General features: G+C 34.8%; 1 long non-coding RNA gene across 2 annotated transcripts in view; it reads left to right on the top strand.

Moving 5' to 3' along the window:
- The first annotated feature begins 211 nt into the window (after positions 1-211).
- The window catches only part of LOC122231803, a 110,655-nt gene continuing 93,664 nt past the window's right edge, over positions 212-17,202 (top strand). For both annotated transcript variants that reach the window (XR_006209052.1, XR_006209051.1), the window contains exons 1-2: positions 212-379; positions 2,911-2,984. This is a non-coding gene — a long non-coding RNA (uncharacterized LOC122231803). The remainder of the gene's footprint in view (positions 380-2,910; positions 2,985-17,202) is intronic.

A 17,202-nucleotide genomic window follows, 5' to 3' on the forward strand; every position in this document is an offset into this window, starting at 1 on the left:
GCTTATCAAGAAAACTCCAATTCCTTCCCTTCCATCCCCCCGAGAGACAGTGCTGCCGGCGCTTGGCTCCAGGGGCCAGGCCAGGTGTGGGGAGAACGGGCTGTGGCCCAAAGGCTGTGCAAGGGCGCACCCGCCGAGCGCAGACTGAGGCGGTGAACTGCGCAGGCGTGGACTGTGGGCCGCAAAACTGTTGTTTCCCTGAGGACCGAAGGCTGCAGGTGGCCTTCCAGATTCTGGTGCGGAGCTGTGGGATGCAGCCGGAAGTCAGCCAGGGTCCCAGGCCTCAGCAACCCCAACTCTCTGTTCCCTTAGCCTCAGGGCACTTGACCCTCCCGCGGCTGCGAGGTGTATAGAGTTCGTCCCAGGAGACCAGCTACTGGTAAATAAAAAGTACACTTAAATAAGTTGTTTTTAATGATAATCGTACCATTCACACCAAAATAGCAGGAGAGGCAGATAATGGGCTGTGAGCTAGCTATGTATTTTGGAAAGCCTCTCCAATTCATTATACTGTACAATTGTACAACTATATTTTACAAGTATCTTGAATGTTATTTTTAAACAGCCTTTATTTGTAGGCTACTAAGTATTTGGGTATTTAAGAAATTTTGTGTAGGTATTTGTCATACAAATAGAGTGAAAAAGATCTTTTCTGTTGAATAATGTCAGTGGAGGGCAAATATGGTATATGGTGATATATCTTTCCTGCGATTGGTATAGAATATTTTAGCACATAGGAAATTGAAAAGTATGGTCAAAATAGAGCAGTTTTCTGGAAAGCACAAGTAGGATTTTCTTTTTAATTTGCTGCTAACTACCTGTAGGACTCTGAAGGAGTTCCATCAGCATATTTTCTGAACAAGATTCAGTTTCAGGTAGAGAGATAACCCAAATTTTATTGGCCAAACTGAGGTCATCTGTCCACCCATTGGTCAGAGGAGAATTGAGCCCCTTGATTTACAGTCTTATCAAGGACATGCCCTAAAGGGAAAGGTTCTTTTGTTGAAGAAAAATTGATACATTTTTTATGAGAGGGGGGAATAGATTCCTGTAAGACAATAAAATGGATTTCCACTTAGGATAGGTGGTCATTAGTGTCCTAACAGCCTTAGTTTCTTAACATTCTGAAATTGATTTATTCTATTTACTGTACCTTATTTGCTGCTGTTTTATTTAGAAGTTGCTAGAAACTGTGCCAAGTTCCAGTCTTTTAATCTTAGATGAAAATAAGCAAGGTCAATTTTTAAAATGTGGCACAGTTGTATTGCATTTGTGATGTACATTTTTTTACCTTCTGTCAAAAGATAAATTGAGTCACACAAAAATTTTCAAGAATTTGCAAAAAAATTTTTTCCCAAGAATTTGAACAACCATTAGTTTGAATCAGGCAGCACAAAATCAAAAGTGGTTAGGAACACTTTGCTAGCATGACCTAGGATAAAGGCTTTTTATACAGCAGATGTGGAAGCACAGCAAGAAAATTAACTGATTAGGTACAGCCTAAGCAGTTGCCTTATTTGGGAAAGCGTAGTTGCCTCTTTGTGATTGGTTGTGTATAAATTTTATTTTCTCTGATACAAGTTGTATTTACAGGAATAGACTCTGGTTTAGATTTTGGTTTGCTTATGTAGGCTACTAATGCTTTGGAGCTGCTGTAAGAAAAGAAATCTCATTTAAATCTCTGAGTGAACTCTTGGGGAGCCTGGGTGGCTCAGTCAGTTGAGTGTCAGACTTTTGATTTTGGCTCAGGTTGTGATCCCAGGGCTGTGGATTAAGATTTTCTCTCCCCCTCTTCCTCTCTTCCTCTCCCTCTCTCTCTCTCCCTCCACCCCTCCCTGACTCATGCTATCACACACACTCTCTCAAAATAAATAAATTAATTAATTAAAAAAATAAATCTCTGAGTGAACTCTTCCTTTCCAATATTTTTTACTCCACCTATATGATGATGAACCCTATACCTATATCTAGAGCAGACCTCTCTTTTTGAGCGCTGAAGTCTGTTTGTCCTGTGACACTCTGTCTAGACATCTTTCTTCCCAAACCCTCTCTTCTTCCAGAGCTCTAAATCTTAATGGCTAAGCTGGAAAGCTTGGAGTCATCTGTGACTTTTCCTTCACCAAACATTAATTAATTGTTTAAAAATTGGTCGTCCCTACCTTCTAAATCACTTTGTTCTTTGCCCACATTTTGATTTATGTGTTTAATGCTTGCCATTAATTAATTGAGTAATATAATATGTTACCTGCTAACTGAGTCATTCACAGAGGTGGAGAAGATAGACAAAACGAAATAATTTTAGTTATTTAATAAATGCTGTTTTGGTGGTATGAATAAATTGTCTTAGGTACTTTAGATAGTGTGCAGTAGTGGGAAAGGGATGCTATAGAAAGACAGGCCTGTATTTGAATCCTGATGAGCTGTATGGCTTTGGGCAGATAATACAATCTCCCTTAACCTCCTTTCCTCATCTATTAAAGTGGAGATGAAGATATCTATCTTATGGGACTCATGCAAGCGTTATACATGATTATGTAAGTGTATCATATAAATATATGTATATTATGTGAGGTTATATATAGTATACACATATACTATATATATATGGCATGAGATATATAAGTTTACACATTTGACATTGGACATGCATTTATTTGCTAGTACTGTTTGTTAGCTACTGTTAAAGTTTTTATAGTGCCACTATTTAAGGAAATGTATAATCTAGGGGATAAGACAAAAGAACAATAAAGGCTAACATTAGAGATGGCTTCTGTTATCAGTACTGTTTTAATACTCTATGGGTAATAATCCATTTACTTTGTAGAATAATCCTTTGAAGTAAGTGCTATTAATATATTGACATTAGAATAAAGACATTGAATTACTGATATAATAACTAATTTGCTCAAGGTCATACCTCTAGTGAAGTATGGAGCATGGGGTTGAATTCAAGGACTAGTAAAGTTTCGGGAAAAAAGATACAGGTAAGAATAAAAAGTCACTGATTTGTGGAAGTTTATATATAATAGATACTATTTTCTTGATGAAGCAGTATTTAAATTAATCTTCTAAGAGTAAAGGGAGGTGTTGGTAATTTTACAGTTTATCTTAGAATTTAGTGAATTACATGTTCAAGTAAACTGTTGGATTTACAAATCACAGAAACAGATGAATAAGTTTATAACCTAATCTATGCTATTGGATTAAATTCCCTGCAATGATATTACTTAGATAAATCTATTCATTGAACATGTTTGCCAGCATAAATGCCTTTCTTTGGGTGCATGCATGTAGAGAATCATCTTTATTTTCTTATTAGAATACCTCAATCAAATGCCAGAAATTGGGCTGGGAGTGAGGAGGATAGGTTTTTAATGTTTTGCCTTCTTGTAGATGATGAGTGCAATTTCACAAGCATATCTATCTTACCTTTATGGTTTGCCATCCTTAAAGAAACTTGTTACTCTCGAATAGGACTGGTGAGTTACTAGAAATTGCTCAGAGCAACGGCTTCTTTTTTTTTTTCTCCACTAAGGGGAAAGTAACCAACAGGAGCCAGACACTGGATGTATCTTTTACAGCTGGTACGCACGTAGTTTAGCAGTTTATATTTGATTTATCTGTATGCCGTTCAGTAGAGCTTAGCATTTTTTAAAAACAAAATGTGATGTGAGGTTAGCAAGATCACTCATAAAAGTAGATCTGAAGAAAGAGTCTGAATTCTCTTTGAATTTCCACCTGAGCTATTTAAATGCTGACCCACTGGCAGGTGCTTACATGAACACTGGATACTGTTCTTTGACACCATCTTGGACAAAAATAAGCCTTTCTTTGGGTTTTGCACACTCCAAGGGAAACCAGAAAATGTAAGGAGGTGCCAGACGCAAAGATCAGCAAGGCTATAAAAGGACAAACAGCCCAAGGTACCAAATGTTTCTTCTCTAGTTGGAAATTTTGTACAGAACATGAAAGATGAAAGTGAGATCAGGAATGAGTAAGGGCTGCACTGAAACAAAACAAAACAAAACAAAGCAATTGCAGACTTTTAAAATAAAAAGGAAATGTGAATTTTGTGAGAATGTATTTTCACATCTTTATTGCCTTCTTCCAGATCCCCTGTATTTTGACAGTATTCTTATGGAGTTCTTAAGCAAATGACATCAGACATTTCTGAAGAAAATACTTTCTTAAGGTGGCTTTAAAAATTTTTTTAAAAAAAGATTTGAGTGTAGAATGAAAACATTTTGGCTGTTAGCATTTCTGTTAGGAATTTGTATCAATTTCCTTTCTTTAAAGCAGTAGTTTCTCTGCATGTACATTCATGCACACTTCTTCTTTACCTGTATTTTTTAAGTCTTTGATGTGAAATAAATTTAAGTTTATCCAAAATGCGTTTTCTATAATATGGGCTGGATGTATTAAAAACTTGTGATAAGGAATTTAAATGATTATTTAATTAGAAAAAATGAAGTAATACTTCACTTCAAAAGTGAAGTAGTCTTTTTAAAAACATTCCATATATCGCGTTGAAATAACACATGTGCAAACTTTAGCTCATAGTCTGTTTAATTGCAGAAGTAAGTAGTTACTTGTGTGGTGGTTTGCTTAATTTTACGGCAGGGCAGCAACTTCTGGAGATGAATCATGAGTTTTTGAATGAAGGTAACCCCCTAGTCTTTCACTCCTAATTGGAAACACAATCCAGGATATAGTGCTGGGTCAAGACTCACTCTGGCCAATGAGAGTAAAGAGAAGTCTGCTGGAAGTGGGTGGTCTTTTGCAAAGGCTTTGATTTCTTTTTTTAAATTATTTATTTATTTTTGGGACAGAGAGAGACAGAGCATGAACGGGGGAGGGGCAGAGAGAGAGGGAGACACAGAATCAGAAACAGGCTCCAGGCTCTGAGCCATCAGCCCAGAGCCTGACGCGGGGCTCGAACTCACGGACCGCGAGATCGTGACCTGGCTGAAGTCGGCGCTTAACCGACTGCGCCACTCAGGCGCCCCATGCAAAGGCTTTGATTACTTGATAATGAGGGCAGATACAGCTTTCTTCTTAACACCCTCTTCCAGCCTTAAGCAAGATTTTAATGCCTGAAGCCCCAGTGGTCATATTTGGCCAAGAGACAAGGATTAGGATGAAAAGTCAACAAGATAATAACCTGAAAATAGAAAGTGCCTGTGGCCTTGAAAGCATTCATGAGCAGCTAACCAAACAAGACCTGCTAACCAAACTGCCTATTTTGGGGCTTCTTAGATATGAAAATAAACCTTTGTTTCTTTAAGTCAATATTAGTTTAGCTGCTGCTACTTTTTTTTTTGTTTATTTATTTATTTTGAGAGAGAGAGAGAGCGCACGAGGGAGGGGCAGAGAGAGGGAGAGAGGGAGAGAAGCCCAAGCAGGCTCCCAGCTGTCAGCACAGAGCCCCACTCAGGGCTGGATCTCAAGAACTGTGAGATTGTAACCTGAGCTGAAAGCAAGAGTCGGATGTTTAACCGACTGAGCCACCCAGGTGCCCCACTCACCATAATGTTTTTGAGATTCATTCAGTACATTGCAAATATTGGACTTGTTCTTTTTTTACTGTTGAGTCCATTGCATGGATATACCACAGTTTGTTTAATCATTTACCTATTAAAGGACATTGGATTGTTTCCAGTTTTGGAGGATTATGGGTAGAGCGGTTGACAACATTTGTGTAAACATATGTTTTTATTACTCTAAGGCAAATACTCAGGAGTGGGAGTGCTGGGTCATATTTCATCTTTCACTTTTAAGATACATGGTGAATATATATTTCACTTTGTTAGAAACCGTCACATGCTTTCTAGAGTAGCTGTTTCATTTTGCGTTCCCACAACGATGTATGAGCGTTGCTTTTGTTCCACATTCACAGCAGCACTTGATATTATTGAAATGCTTAAATTTTAAATAATTTTAGTATGTAATAATCACAATATACCTTTTCATTTATTTAGGCCATTTAAAGTTTTTTTTGGTCAGTGTTTTTTAGTTTTCATCATGCTGATGTTTTATTAGGTTCATACCTAATAACTTCATATTGGAGATATTGTACATATGATTTAAAAATTTTTGGTTTCCAATGGTTCTAATTTCCAGTTGCTGGTATGTAGAGATATGATTGGTGTATGTTTTCCTTCTATCTTGTGACATTACTTAGTTCAATAAATTAGTTCTAGGAGTTTTAAAAAATAGATTTCTTAGAATTTTACATAGACAGTCATGTTACCCATGAGTAGTAACTGTTTTATTTCTTCCTTTCCAATCTGTATGCCTTTAATTTCTATTTCTTGTGTTATTGTGCTGATTAGGACTTTAGTGAGATGTTGAGTAGAAGTGGTGAGAGCGGACACCCTTGTCTTGCTTCCAGTGTTAGGTAGGAATCATTTCGTTTTCACCTTTAAGTAAGATATTAGATGTAGATTTTTTTAAAAGGTATTAAAAAATAAGATTGAAGAAGTTCCTTTATATGCTGAATTACCTGAGAGTTTTTATCATGCATGGATTTTGAATTTTGTCAAATGCTTTTTCTGCATTAAGTATCATAATGTGTTTTTTCCCCTTATACTGTTAATGTGGTGGATTATACTGATTGATTTTCAAACATTGAACCAGACTGTGCATGCCAGGGGTAATTCTACACTTGATTGTGGTTCACTCTTCTTTTTATGCATTGCTATATTTAATTTAAAGAATATTTCCTGAGGATTTTTTCCTCTTTGTTCATGAAATATGTTGGTAGGTAGTTGTATTTTCTTATCCTGTCTTTTCCCACCTTTAGTGTCACATTAATGCTAGGGTTCATAAAGCGAATTAGGAAGTGTTCTATACTCTTCTGTTTTCTGGAAGATGTTGTATAGGATTGGTGTTATTTCTTTCTTAAATGTTTTTTAAGAAATCACCAGTAAAACAACCCAGACTTCTTTTTCAGAAGGTTTTAAACTATAGATTCAATTTCTTTGGTAGTTTATAAAGCTATTCAGATTATTTATTTCATTTTGAGTGAGTTTTGATCGCCAATGACTTTCAAGGAATTAGTCCATTTCATCTAAGTTGTTGAATTTCCATGTATAGAGTCATTTATAGTATTCCCTAATTGCTATTTTAATATCTGCATGCTCTGTAGTGATATCCTTTCTTTTACCCCCCATGTTGGAAATTCTTGTCTTCTTTCTTTTTTTCTTTGTGAGCCTTGCTAGAACTTACATTTTTTTATTCATATTTTCAAATAACTGGTTTTTAGTATCTTTGATTTTCAGAATTGTTTTTGATTTTTTATTTCAATGATTTCTTCTTTTATTTTTATTATTTCCTTTCTTCTAATTTTTTTGGTTTCATATTGCTTTTTTTTCCAGTCCCATAGAGTGGAAACTTAGGTTATTGATCTGAAGTTTTCTTTTCTTTCTTTCTTTTTTTAAAATTTTTAAAAATGTTTTTATTTATTTTGACAGAGAGAGAGAGACAGAGCATGAGCAGGAGAGGGGCAGAGAGAGAGGGAGATACAGAATCTGAGGCAGGCTCCAAGCTCTGAGCTGTCAGCACAGAGCCCAACGCGGGGCTCGAACTCACAGACTGTGAGATCATGACCTGAGCCGAAGTCAGATGCTCAACTGACTGAGCCACCCAGGTGCCCCTGAAGTTTTCTTTTCTACTATAAGCATTTAATACCGTAAATTTCCCTTTAAGCACTGCCTTATTTGCATCTGACAAATTCTGATAATATGTAAATTCATTTCCATTTAGTTCAAATTATTTTCTAATTTCCCTTGAGGCTTACTCATGGAACCATGAATTATTTAAAAATGAGATGTTTGGTTCCCAAGCATTGGAGACTTTACCCTTGAATCTTTATATTATTGATTTTAGTTTAATTCCATTATGAACAGAGAACATACTTGGTATAGTTTCATTTCCTTTAAATCTGTTAAGATTTACTTAATAGTTTAGGATATGTTCTATTTAGCAGCTGTTCCACATGCATTTGAAAAGACTAGGTGTTATGCCTTCATTGGAAGGAATCTTCTATAGATTTCAATTATATCCTATGGGTTGATGATGTTATTCAGTTCTATAACCTTGCTCATTTTCTGTTTACTAGATCACTGATAAAGTAGTGTTGAAGTCTTCAACTACATCCATGAATTTGTCTAGTTTTCATTTAATTTTTGTCAGTTTTGGTTCATGTATTTGAAGATTTGTGGTTAGATGAATACACATTTAGGATTGTTAAGTTTTCTTGCTGAATGGATTCTTCTATCATTAAGTAATGTCCCTCTTTATCCCTAATATTTTTCTTGGCTCTGAAGTCTACTTTGATAATAATATAACCACTTCAGCTTTCTTTTGTTTAGTTTTTCATGGTATTTGTTTTTTTATCCTATTACTTACAACCTACGTATAATATTGATTTCAAGAGAGTTACATGCCAATAGCATAGAGCTGTGTTGTTTTATTTCAAATCCTTATTGACCGTGTCAAATAAGTGTCAATCTTTATATGGTATGTTTAGATCATTTACATTTAATAATTAAGTATTGACACATTTGGAATTAGGGCTACCACTTTATATTTGTTTTTTGATAATTCCTTTTATTTTTAATTTTTCTGTCTCCCCTTGCTTATCTTCTTTTGGGTTATTTGAACATTTTTTTTTTTTTTTACTATTTCATTTTATCTGTTGTGTTTACTGTATTGTTTTGAATGTTTTTTAAAAAAATATTTATTTTTGAGAGAGAGAGAGAGAGAGAGAGAGAGAGAGAGAATGGGGGAGGGGCAGAGAGAGAGGGGGAGAGAGAATCCTAAGTAGGCTTCACAGTCTCAGCACAGAGCAGAACTTGGGGCTTGATCTCACGAACTAAGATCATGACCTGAACTGAAATTGAATTGGACGCTTACCCACTTAACCAACTGAGCCACCCAGGCGCCCCTTGAATGGATTTTTTAATTGGTTGCTTTAGTGTGTAAAAGTACATACTTAAGTTTTTACAGTTTATTGGGGATCAATATTTTATTACCTCAGATGTGATAACGGAAACCTTATTTTTATGCAGGTTCTTTAACCCCTACCCTTTATTTTGCAGTTATCTTACATGTTATATGTACATGTATTGAAAGGTCTATCAGAAAATGTAGTTTTTTCTTTTAGCCATCAGACATGTATTAAAGAACTCAAGAGGGAAAGCAATAATCTATATTTACTGAAATGTTACCTATTTCTATTGCTTTTCTTTCCTTTCTGATACTCAAAACTGCCTTCTGATAACATTTTCCTGTGCCTTGAAGTGCTTCTGTTAGTAATTATTTTAAAGCTTTTTTTGCTAGCTCTGAATTTTCTAAGTTTTCCTTCATTTGTGAATGTCTTTATTTCACCTTTTCTATAAAATATTTCTGCTGTATGCAGAAAGCTAGGTCACCAGTTCTTTTCGTTTAGCACTTTACAAACGTTGTTTCACTTCCTTCTGACTGTTGTTGTTTCTGACTAGAAATCCTCAGTTTTTTTGTTTTTGTTTTTGTCTTTTTCCAAATCACTGTTTTATTAGAAGTAATGTAACATTTTCCTGTGGCTGCTTTCAAGATTACTTGTTTATCTTTGGTTTTCGGCAGTTTGATTATTATGGATATTGGACATGGTTTTTTTATGTGTGTGTTTATCCTGTTTGGGCCTTCTCAGCTTCTTGAATCTGTAATTTTAAGTTTCACCAAGTTTGAGATGTGTTTATCTCTTATTTCTTTAAGTATATTTTTTATACCACATTTTTTCTACTCTTTTTCTGAGACTTCAGTGACACAAATGTTAGACCTTTTGGTATTTCCCCACAGTTTCATGTCTGTTCATGTTTTAAATAAATTGTTTTCTCTCTGTTAAGAAAACTGCATAGTTTCTGTTGATCTCTTTTCAAGTTTATTCACTTTTTTCTGTCAGCTCTATCCTAATATTGAGCCCATCAAGTAATATTTTAAAATTTTGGTTATTATTTTAGTTTGAAACTTTCCATTTGCTGTTTCTTTAGAACTTCTATTTCTTTGTAGTGCGTTTCTAGTTTCTGTTGATTTCAAGAGATTTTTGTCTTAATTTTTTGCAACATTTAAAAAATAACTGCATTGAAGCCTTTGTCAAACAATTCCCGCATCTCTGTCAACTTGGTGTTGGCATATGTTGATTGACTTTTTACATGCAAATTGAGATTTTCCTGGTTGTTCATATTCCAAGTAATTTTGGATTGTATCCTGGACGTTTTGCATATTATGTTATGAGACACTGAGTCTTTTTAAATTCTATGAGGAATGTTGAGATTTTTGTATTAGCAGGCAAAATACCCAATGGCCTTCAAACCACAAGCCCCAGTTGGTACTCCCTTGGCTATGATTACAATGTCAGTTCTGTTTTCAAAGCCTTTTCAGTGCTATTTGTGTCTGCCCCATGTGTGTGCTAGTTAGGGGCCAATCTGAGACTTGGACAGTATATATATCTTAGTTCAGTTTTCAGAGTCCATTTAGGGTCAAAACCATATATACACAGCTCAGTGGTAAGTTTAGTAGCCCGTAAGTTAATTTATAAGGTTTCTTTTCCCAGATTCTCCCTCTGCAGTCTCACTGGTATGTTCTGATGCCCTTGGAGTCCTCTGGCTTGAAATAGGAGATTTTATTTACTCTTATAAATAGTATAGTTCTGGCTTATTAAATCCACTGGGTTGATAAGGAATTTTTAAATTATGAGGTAATTTAAGGAATAAGGAAATTTCATATTACTTAAAAATATTGGGGTACTTCCTTGTAAGAATTACTATAAAAATTGTCATTGTGCTCTACCAATAGGAGATGTCAGTTGGCTCTTGCTATACATCAAGCTCTTGCTATCTTTTTCATACTTTCTCCGACATACTTTCTTTAAAGTTATTTTATTAAATTATTTTTGTGACACTTGAAGGCAGTATGTCTTATGGTGTCCATCACATCAGTAATAAAAACAATTAAGGTAACTTGTAACTAATACAACTAAAGATAACTAGTGTGCTGTAATACAGTTTGATACACCACCTCAAAGCTTCTATGTATATTATTTCTAATACATAAATAATATGTATTATTATGTATTGTATAAATATGTATTTATTTACTAGGAGTGGAAGGAAAATTAGATGTTTATTTTTACAGTAAATATTTATTAAATATAGTAAATATATTTATTACATATATTAAATATACATATATTAAATATATTATTACAGTAATTATTTATTAAGTAAATAATATATATTATTAGGTATTGTACTGTTACGTATTATGTAAATACATATTTTTATTTTCTAGGAGAGGAATGGAAAATTAGATGTTTATTATAATAATTATTACATATATTAAATATATTATTCCAATAATAATTATTTATTACATAGGTAATATGTATTATTATATAATACTATGTATTATATAAATATGTAAATTTATTTACTATTTACTATTTACTATAATACTATGTATTATATAAATATGTAAATTTATTTATTTATTTACTAGTAAATTTATTTACTAGGATTGGAATGGAATATTAGATGTTTATTATTACAAAGAGTTATTGCCCTGTAATAATGATACATGAAGTCAGCTTAAAATTCTGTATATTTTAATTTGAAACTTTGTATGTTACAGTAATCTGAACCTTCTTTAAAACAGCTTCCAGGGGCTCCTGGGTGGCTCATTTGGTTAAGCTTCCAACTCTTGGTTTCAGCTCAGGTCATGTTCTCATGGTTCAGCTAGTTTGAGCCCCTTATCAGGCTTTGCACTGATGGTGCAGAGCTTGCTTAGGATTCTCTCTCTCTCTCTCTCTCTCAAAACAAATAAATAAAACTTAAAAAAAATAAATCAGCTTCCATTTAAGTTTAGTAGGAGGTCATGTCAACTTTATTATAAAACATTTAACTCAACAAGCACCCTTTTATTTTAGGTTTGCAAGACTTGTCAGTCAGGTAATGAACAAACACTATTTTACTGAGTGTCTTATGTGTTCTACACTGTGCTAGTCTCTGAGCACACAGCAAGGAAGAAACTAGAATTAGGCTCCTGCCCTCCTGGCACTTAGAGGAAGAATATTTTTAAAGAAACAATTACAAGAGTATGATAGAAGTACAGGATGGTTTGGTACCCCAAATATGAGAGTTGAAGGGGTCTTAAAGGCTGTACCCCAAATCTTTGCTAAGTGGTCTTTTGGCCTGTGATTGAATTTCTCATGATTAGAAGTCCACAATCTGCTGAGTCACCCAGTCCAGTTACTCCTGGAAGAATTGGACAGTTTGTAGCTGGCGAACTTGAAGTGCCTCACTCTCACTGCATTTGAGTATAGTGTTGAGATAGGTGACAAGATACCTGAGTAGAATCCATGTGTCACCATATGCCTTAGCCGTTCAATTCTTTGACACTTGTGGAAAATGATTTTTAATTCCTATAGAAAATGCTATTGTTAAGTCAACATTTTAGGGAGAGGACTTTCTTCTATGTGTCTGATCTCTACGCCGTATGTTGAGAATCATATTTCTTATGTCACTTATCACTTGTGGCAATTTATACATTATCATACTTTTTATATAAAATAGTACTGGTTCTCTTACTTTCCCAGTGCTACAGTGGTAGGACTACAGTGTCAGGTTTAAATTTGTTATTTCCCTCTTGATTATATCAGTCAGAATTTAATAAAGTATGTGGTGTTCACATGCAGTGACCTTGCAAAAGAATTTGTCCTATAGCCTCAAACAGCAGTCATTTGTTGTTTGGAGCGAGTCATTAATTTTATCTGACAGATTGACGATGGTATGGGAATTAAGGTGCAGCCTACAGACCACCTGTCTCAGCTGACTTAACCAATGACATCATTCTGCTTTCTACTGTCCAATCACATTTGTTCTGAATCTCTGACCAACACATGCCAGTTCCAGAAGATACTTTTGCAAATGACCTGAATCATGACTGATAACATTTGTGTCTGAGGTTTCTATCTATCCTGCATGATAAACAGAGGTTGAAACTGATTAATGTTTTATAGTCTGTGTTCACAATTACTAGGGGGAAGTAATCACAAGTCACAATTCATTGAAGAGGACCTGGTGTTTCCTAATGTGATTTAGATCGCCTCTCTCTTAAAAAAAAAGTGCATCTTTTCTTTCAGGAAGAGCCCCAGTGAATAAGACACCCATATACCTTTCCAATTTATTGTAGTTAAGTTGGCTGAAGTGTGTCCTAGTTTTAAGCCATTAGACCGGGTATTATGTTATTTGTTTAATAACCTCTACTAAAATGACGATGTTAATATGAATGAAGGACACTTCAGCAGCACTCATAGCTGCTGAGAGTACCATGCTAATTAGGTTTCGTGACTGACTTCTCCAGTAAAACATGAATCTGGGAAAGGAAAGACATATCTGGTTTCTTTCGGCCTGGAAGATAAACCATTATAGAAAAAATTTAAAGGTTTATGCAAGCATGCACAAACTTCCCATAAATAGAGGAAATGAATTAATGGTAAGAGAGAAAGAGGAGGGCATGAAGCTAAATATTACTATCATCATATTATTACTGATTTGCGATCAATGTAGAAAAATGATCATTAGTTAATCTTATGGCAAGTCAGTATTTAGTGAGGACTCATTATGTTTAAGGCAGTGAGAACAAGAGAGACAAACTTCCTGCGCTAAAGATTCATACGATGGAGTCGAGAATACAGATGTTTATCAATTTAGGAAGAGTCCACGGGGATATGTGAAAAGAGTAACGAAACCAACAATGGGGAGTCAAGACAGGCCTCTCTGAGGCTGACAGTGGCCAGACTGAGACCTGAAGGCGGGGAAGAGGAGGTTAGTATCTCATCTGTGCAGTTCTCGTTCAGATTTCCAAGCAGACTTCACCTGGTGTTGTTATCTGACCTCACAGTTTTATGTTGGGATAATTACGGCATTCAGTTTTCAGGTCAACTGTTGATCTAAAGATGAGCATGACAGAAGCTGAGGAAATTATTGTATTTCCCTTGAATTTTTCTTAATGTAACTGAGGAGTACAAGTTCTTTTGCTTTTAGGATATCAAGGCATGACCAGTGGTACCCATACCACCTATTTCCCCAAGTAATGAAGAAAATCTACAACACCATCGACAGCATTCACTCACTGCAGAGCAGGTAGGGCTCCATCTCTGGAGCCCTGGAGGCCTCAGTATCATCCTCTGGCACATGATCTTTACGCAGAAATCTTTAGATTGTGTCTATGTCATGCTTCTCAAGCTGTGTATGTTTAGGAATAGAAAGCCAGAACTAAGCATGATGACCTTTGAGGACATTGATTTCATTCAAAGATGTATAGAAAGGGTTAATAATTGAATTTGTAGGTAGCCGAAACCATATTTACATTAAAAGAAACACTGATATGGTAAGGAGTAGAATACAAATCTTGCATTTTTTAAATGTTATACTGACACTTTAAGTGTCTCAAATTTTAGGTGGCGCCTTTGGGCTATGCCCCTAGGTTCCCTGAGGGCTGTATTAAATTTTCTAGGCCACAAACTCAATGGAGAAGTTTAGGAGGATTATCTTTGGTGCTTTTTGATTAAAGAAATAATAGTCTATATATTTGCATTTTAACTCCACATCCTTGTTTTAAGTAAAGACTTCTCTGTTTCTTCTCTGACAATGTGGATATTTTCTTTGGTCTTCTCTAGAGGTATGACCAAAGGCTCATGTGGGGGAAACCTTGAGCCTAAACAGTTCCTGTGGGCTACAGCCCCAACTTAAGTAATTTTCCATTTCTAATTAGTAGCAGGGAATTCAAATTAGAAAAAGCCTAGCAGATGTTATAGTTTCTCCCAAGGATCTAGTGTAAAAGTGCTTACCAAGGATTTTAATGTTATTTAATTTAAAGTCTTCTTGTCTCTTCCTTTGAATACTCTTCCAAGAATCTATTAAATAACTACACTTAAACATATTTAAGTGATTCCTAAAATTTTCCAAAGCTATTTACTAAGTAGACCTGCAGATTCAAATTGTTATTTTTATTCAATACTGGATCATAACCATATGATCATAAGCCATTAATTTCTCATTTCTGTAAATTGGAGGAAAAAATTAAATAGTGTTACATTAAACACAGGTGAAGGTTGAAGTCTCAAAAGTGAAGCTAGGACATCTCATGCTATTAGGAAGATAAGGTTATACACACAGCATCTGAAAAAAATACAGTGAAAAACTCCTTAAAATGTACTTTCTTTTATAGTATTCAGTATGTATGATTTGTGAAGACAAAATTTGAAATAATAATTTCAGAAAATTGAGTCTAGGGATATAACCAAACTACTCATTCACTGACCAAAATTTATTTATTTATTTTTAAATGTTTCTTTAGTTTTGAGAGAAAGAGAGGCAGAGCATGAGCATGGGAGGGGCAGACTGAGGGAGACACAGAATCTGAAGCAGGCTCCAGGCTTTGAGCTGTTAGCACAGAGCCTGGTGCAGGGCTCGAACTCACGAGCTGCTAGATAATAACCTGAACCGAAGCCAGATGCTCAACTGACTGAGCCACCCAACACCCCTCACTGACTAAAATTTAAAAGGTAGGTATAGGCTTCAACAAAATCAGACAGCAGTGGAAGCTTAATATATCATAGGTGGATTTTAAAAAGTGCAAAGTGCATATTAAAACACAGTATTTTTCTACCTTGCATAATCATTTCACTGCGGCCTTGTCTTCATTTGCTTTTGGTATCCAGAATTCAATGCAGAATTATTTGTCATAAGCTTCAAGTAAATAGTCAATTATTTTTGAAGAAAAAATTTCAGTATTAATGGCTGGATTCACACACAAGTGAAAAGTTCCTCAAAGTTATTAATCTTTTAATAATATGAACAATCTTCCTTAAACTATTTTTTCTTTGGCTTAGTTCTTAATCCTTGTGTTTGCATGTTATATTTTCTTAAATGGTACATATTTATTTATATATTAATTCCTTATCATAAACAGTTTTCACTGTTTAATCTCTGTTGGCATGAATATGGCATGCATTCTCTCAGCTCATTTAACCAGAAAAAAATCAGCCATGATTTTCCTCAAATTGTTGGGAAACTTTAAGGTCATTTCTACATGATGCTGACCAAGAAGTCGGCATCAGATCCGGGAGTTTGAATAACTACACCTAGGAAGTCATAGATAATAACTTCAACCAATGTCATCCTCTTTCTTACCTGACGTAATTGGAATATAGTATTATGTTAGTTTCAGGAATATAACATAATAATTTGTTATTTGTATATATTGCAAAATGACCACCACATTAAGTCTAGTTAATGATCATTTTTTAATTTTTTGAGTAAAACTGTTGAGTAAAACTCCAGAAAACTGTTGCAGTTCTTTAGCAGAATGTGCTCTTCTTATCAGATCCCCAGTCTTTGTGTAGCTTTGTAGACTCCTCTCCCCCTCTTTCCATTTCATACTCAGTGCCCCACTCACCCTGAGTGTGCTGTTCCCCAACCTTTCCATGCCGTCTCAAGAGTCTGGAGTGATGCTTATCACTCTGCCAACAGTACCTTCCCTGCTTGTGTATTTTTTGAGCCCCTGTATAAGCATCAGTCCTCATGGAAATATTTGCCTGACATTAGTAGGCAGAATTATAGTTTTCCTCTCCTGTGCCAAGTGTCTTACTACCTACCATTGGTACTATCTTCATTGCAAATTACAATAATTATATATGTATTTACATACCTTTATATAGACTGTTGGACTGTGAAGTCAGGGGCTTTGTTTTATTTTTATTTTTATTTTTCAACCTTAGTGCTGCAATTTTTGAGACATGTAATACAGGATTATTTTTCCAACATTTTATTATGAAAATATGCAAATATACAGAAAAGATGAAAAGTTGATATAATTAGCACATATATCCACAACTTACACTCAGTGATTTTTATATTTGCTATATTTGCTTTATATTATCACCTATAACTTTCTGTCTCTCTTGATATATATGTATATTTATTTTTTATTAGAATCATTAACAAATAAGTTGCAGATATTATGACACTTTTTAAACAAATACTTTAGTTGGTATTTACTAAAATAAAGACTGTTCCCCCACAAACCCAAATTATTATTGCACTTAACAAAAATAACGTAATTTCCTAATATCACCTAACACCCAGTCCATAATTAAAA

The sequence above is a fragment of the Panthera tigris genome, chromosome A1 (genome assembly GCF_018350195.1).
Source record: "Panthera tigris isolate Pti1 chromosome A1, P.tigris_Pti1_mat1.1, whole genome shotgun sequence".
NCBI lineage: Eukaryota > Metazoa > Chordata > Mammalia > Carnivora > Felidae > Panthera > Panthera tigris.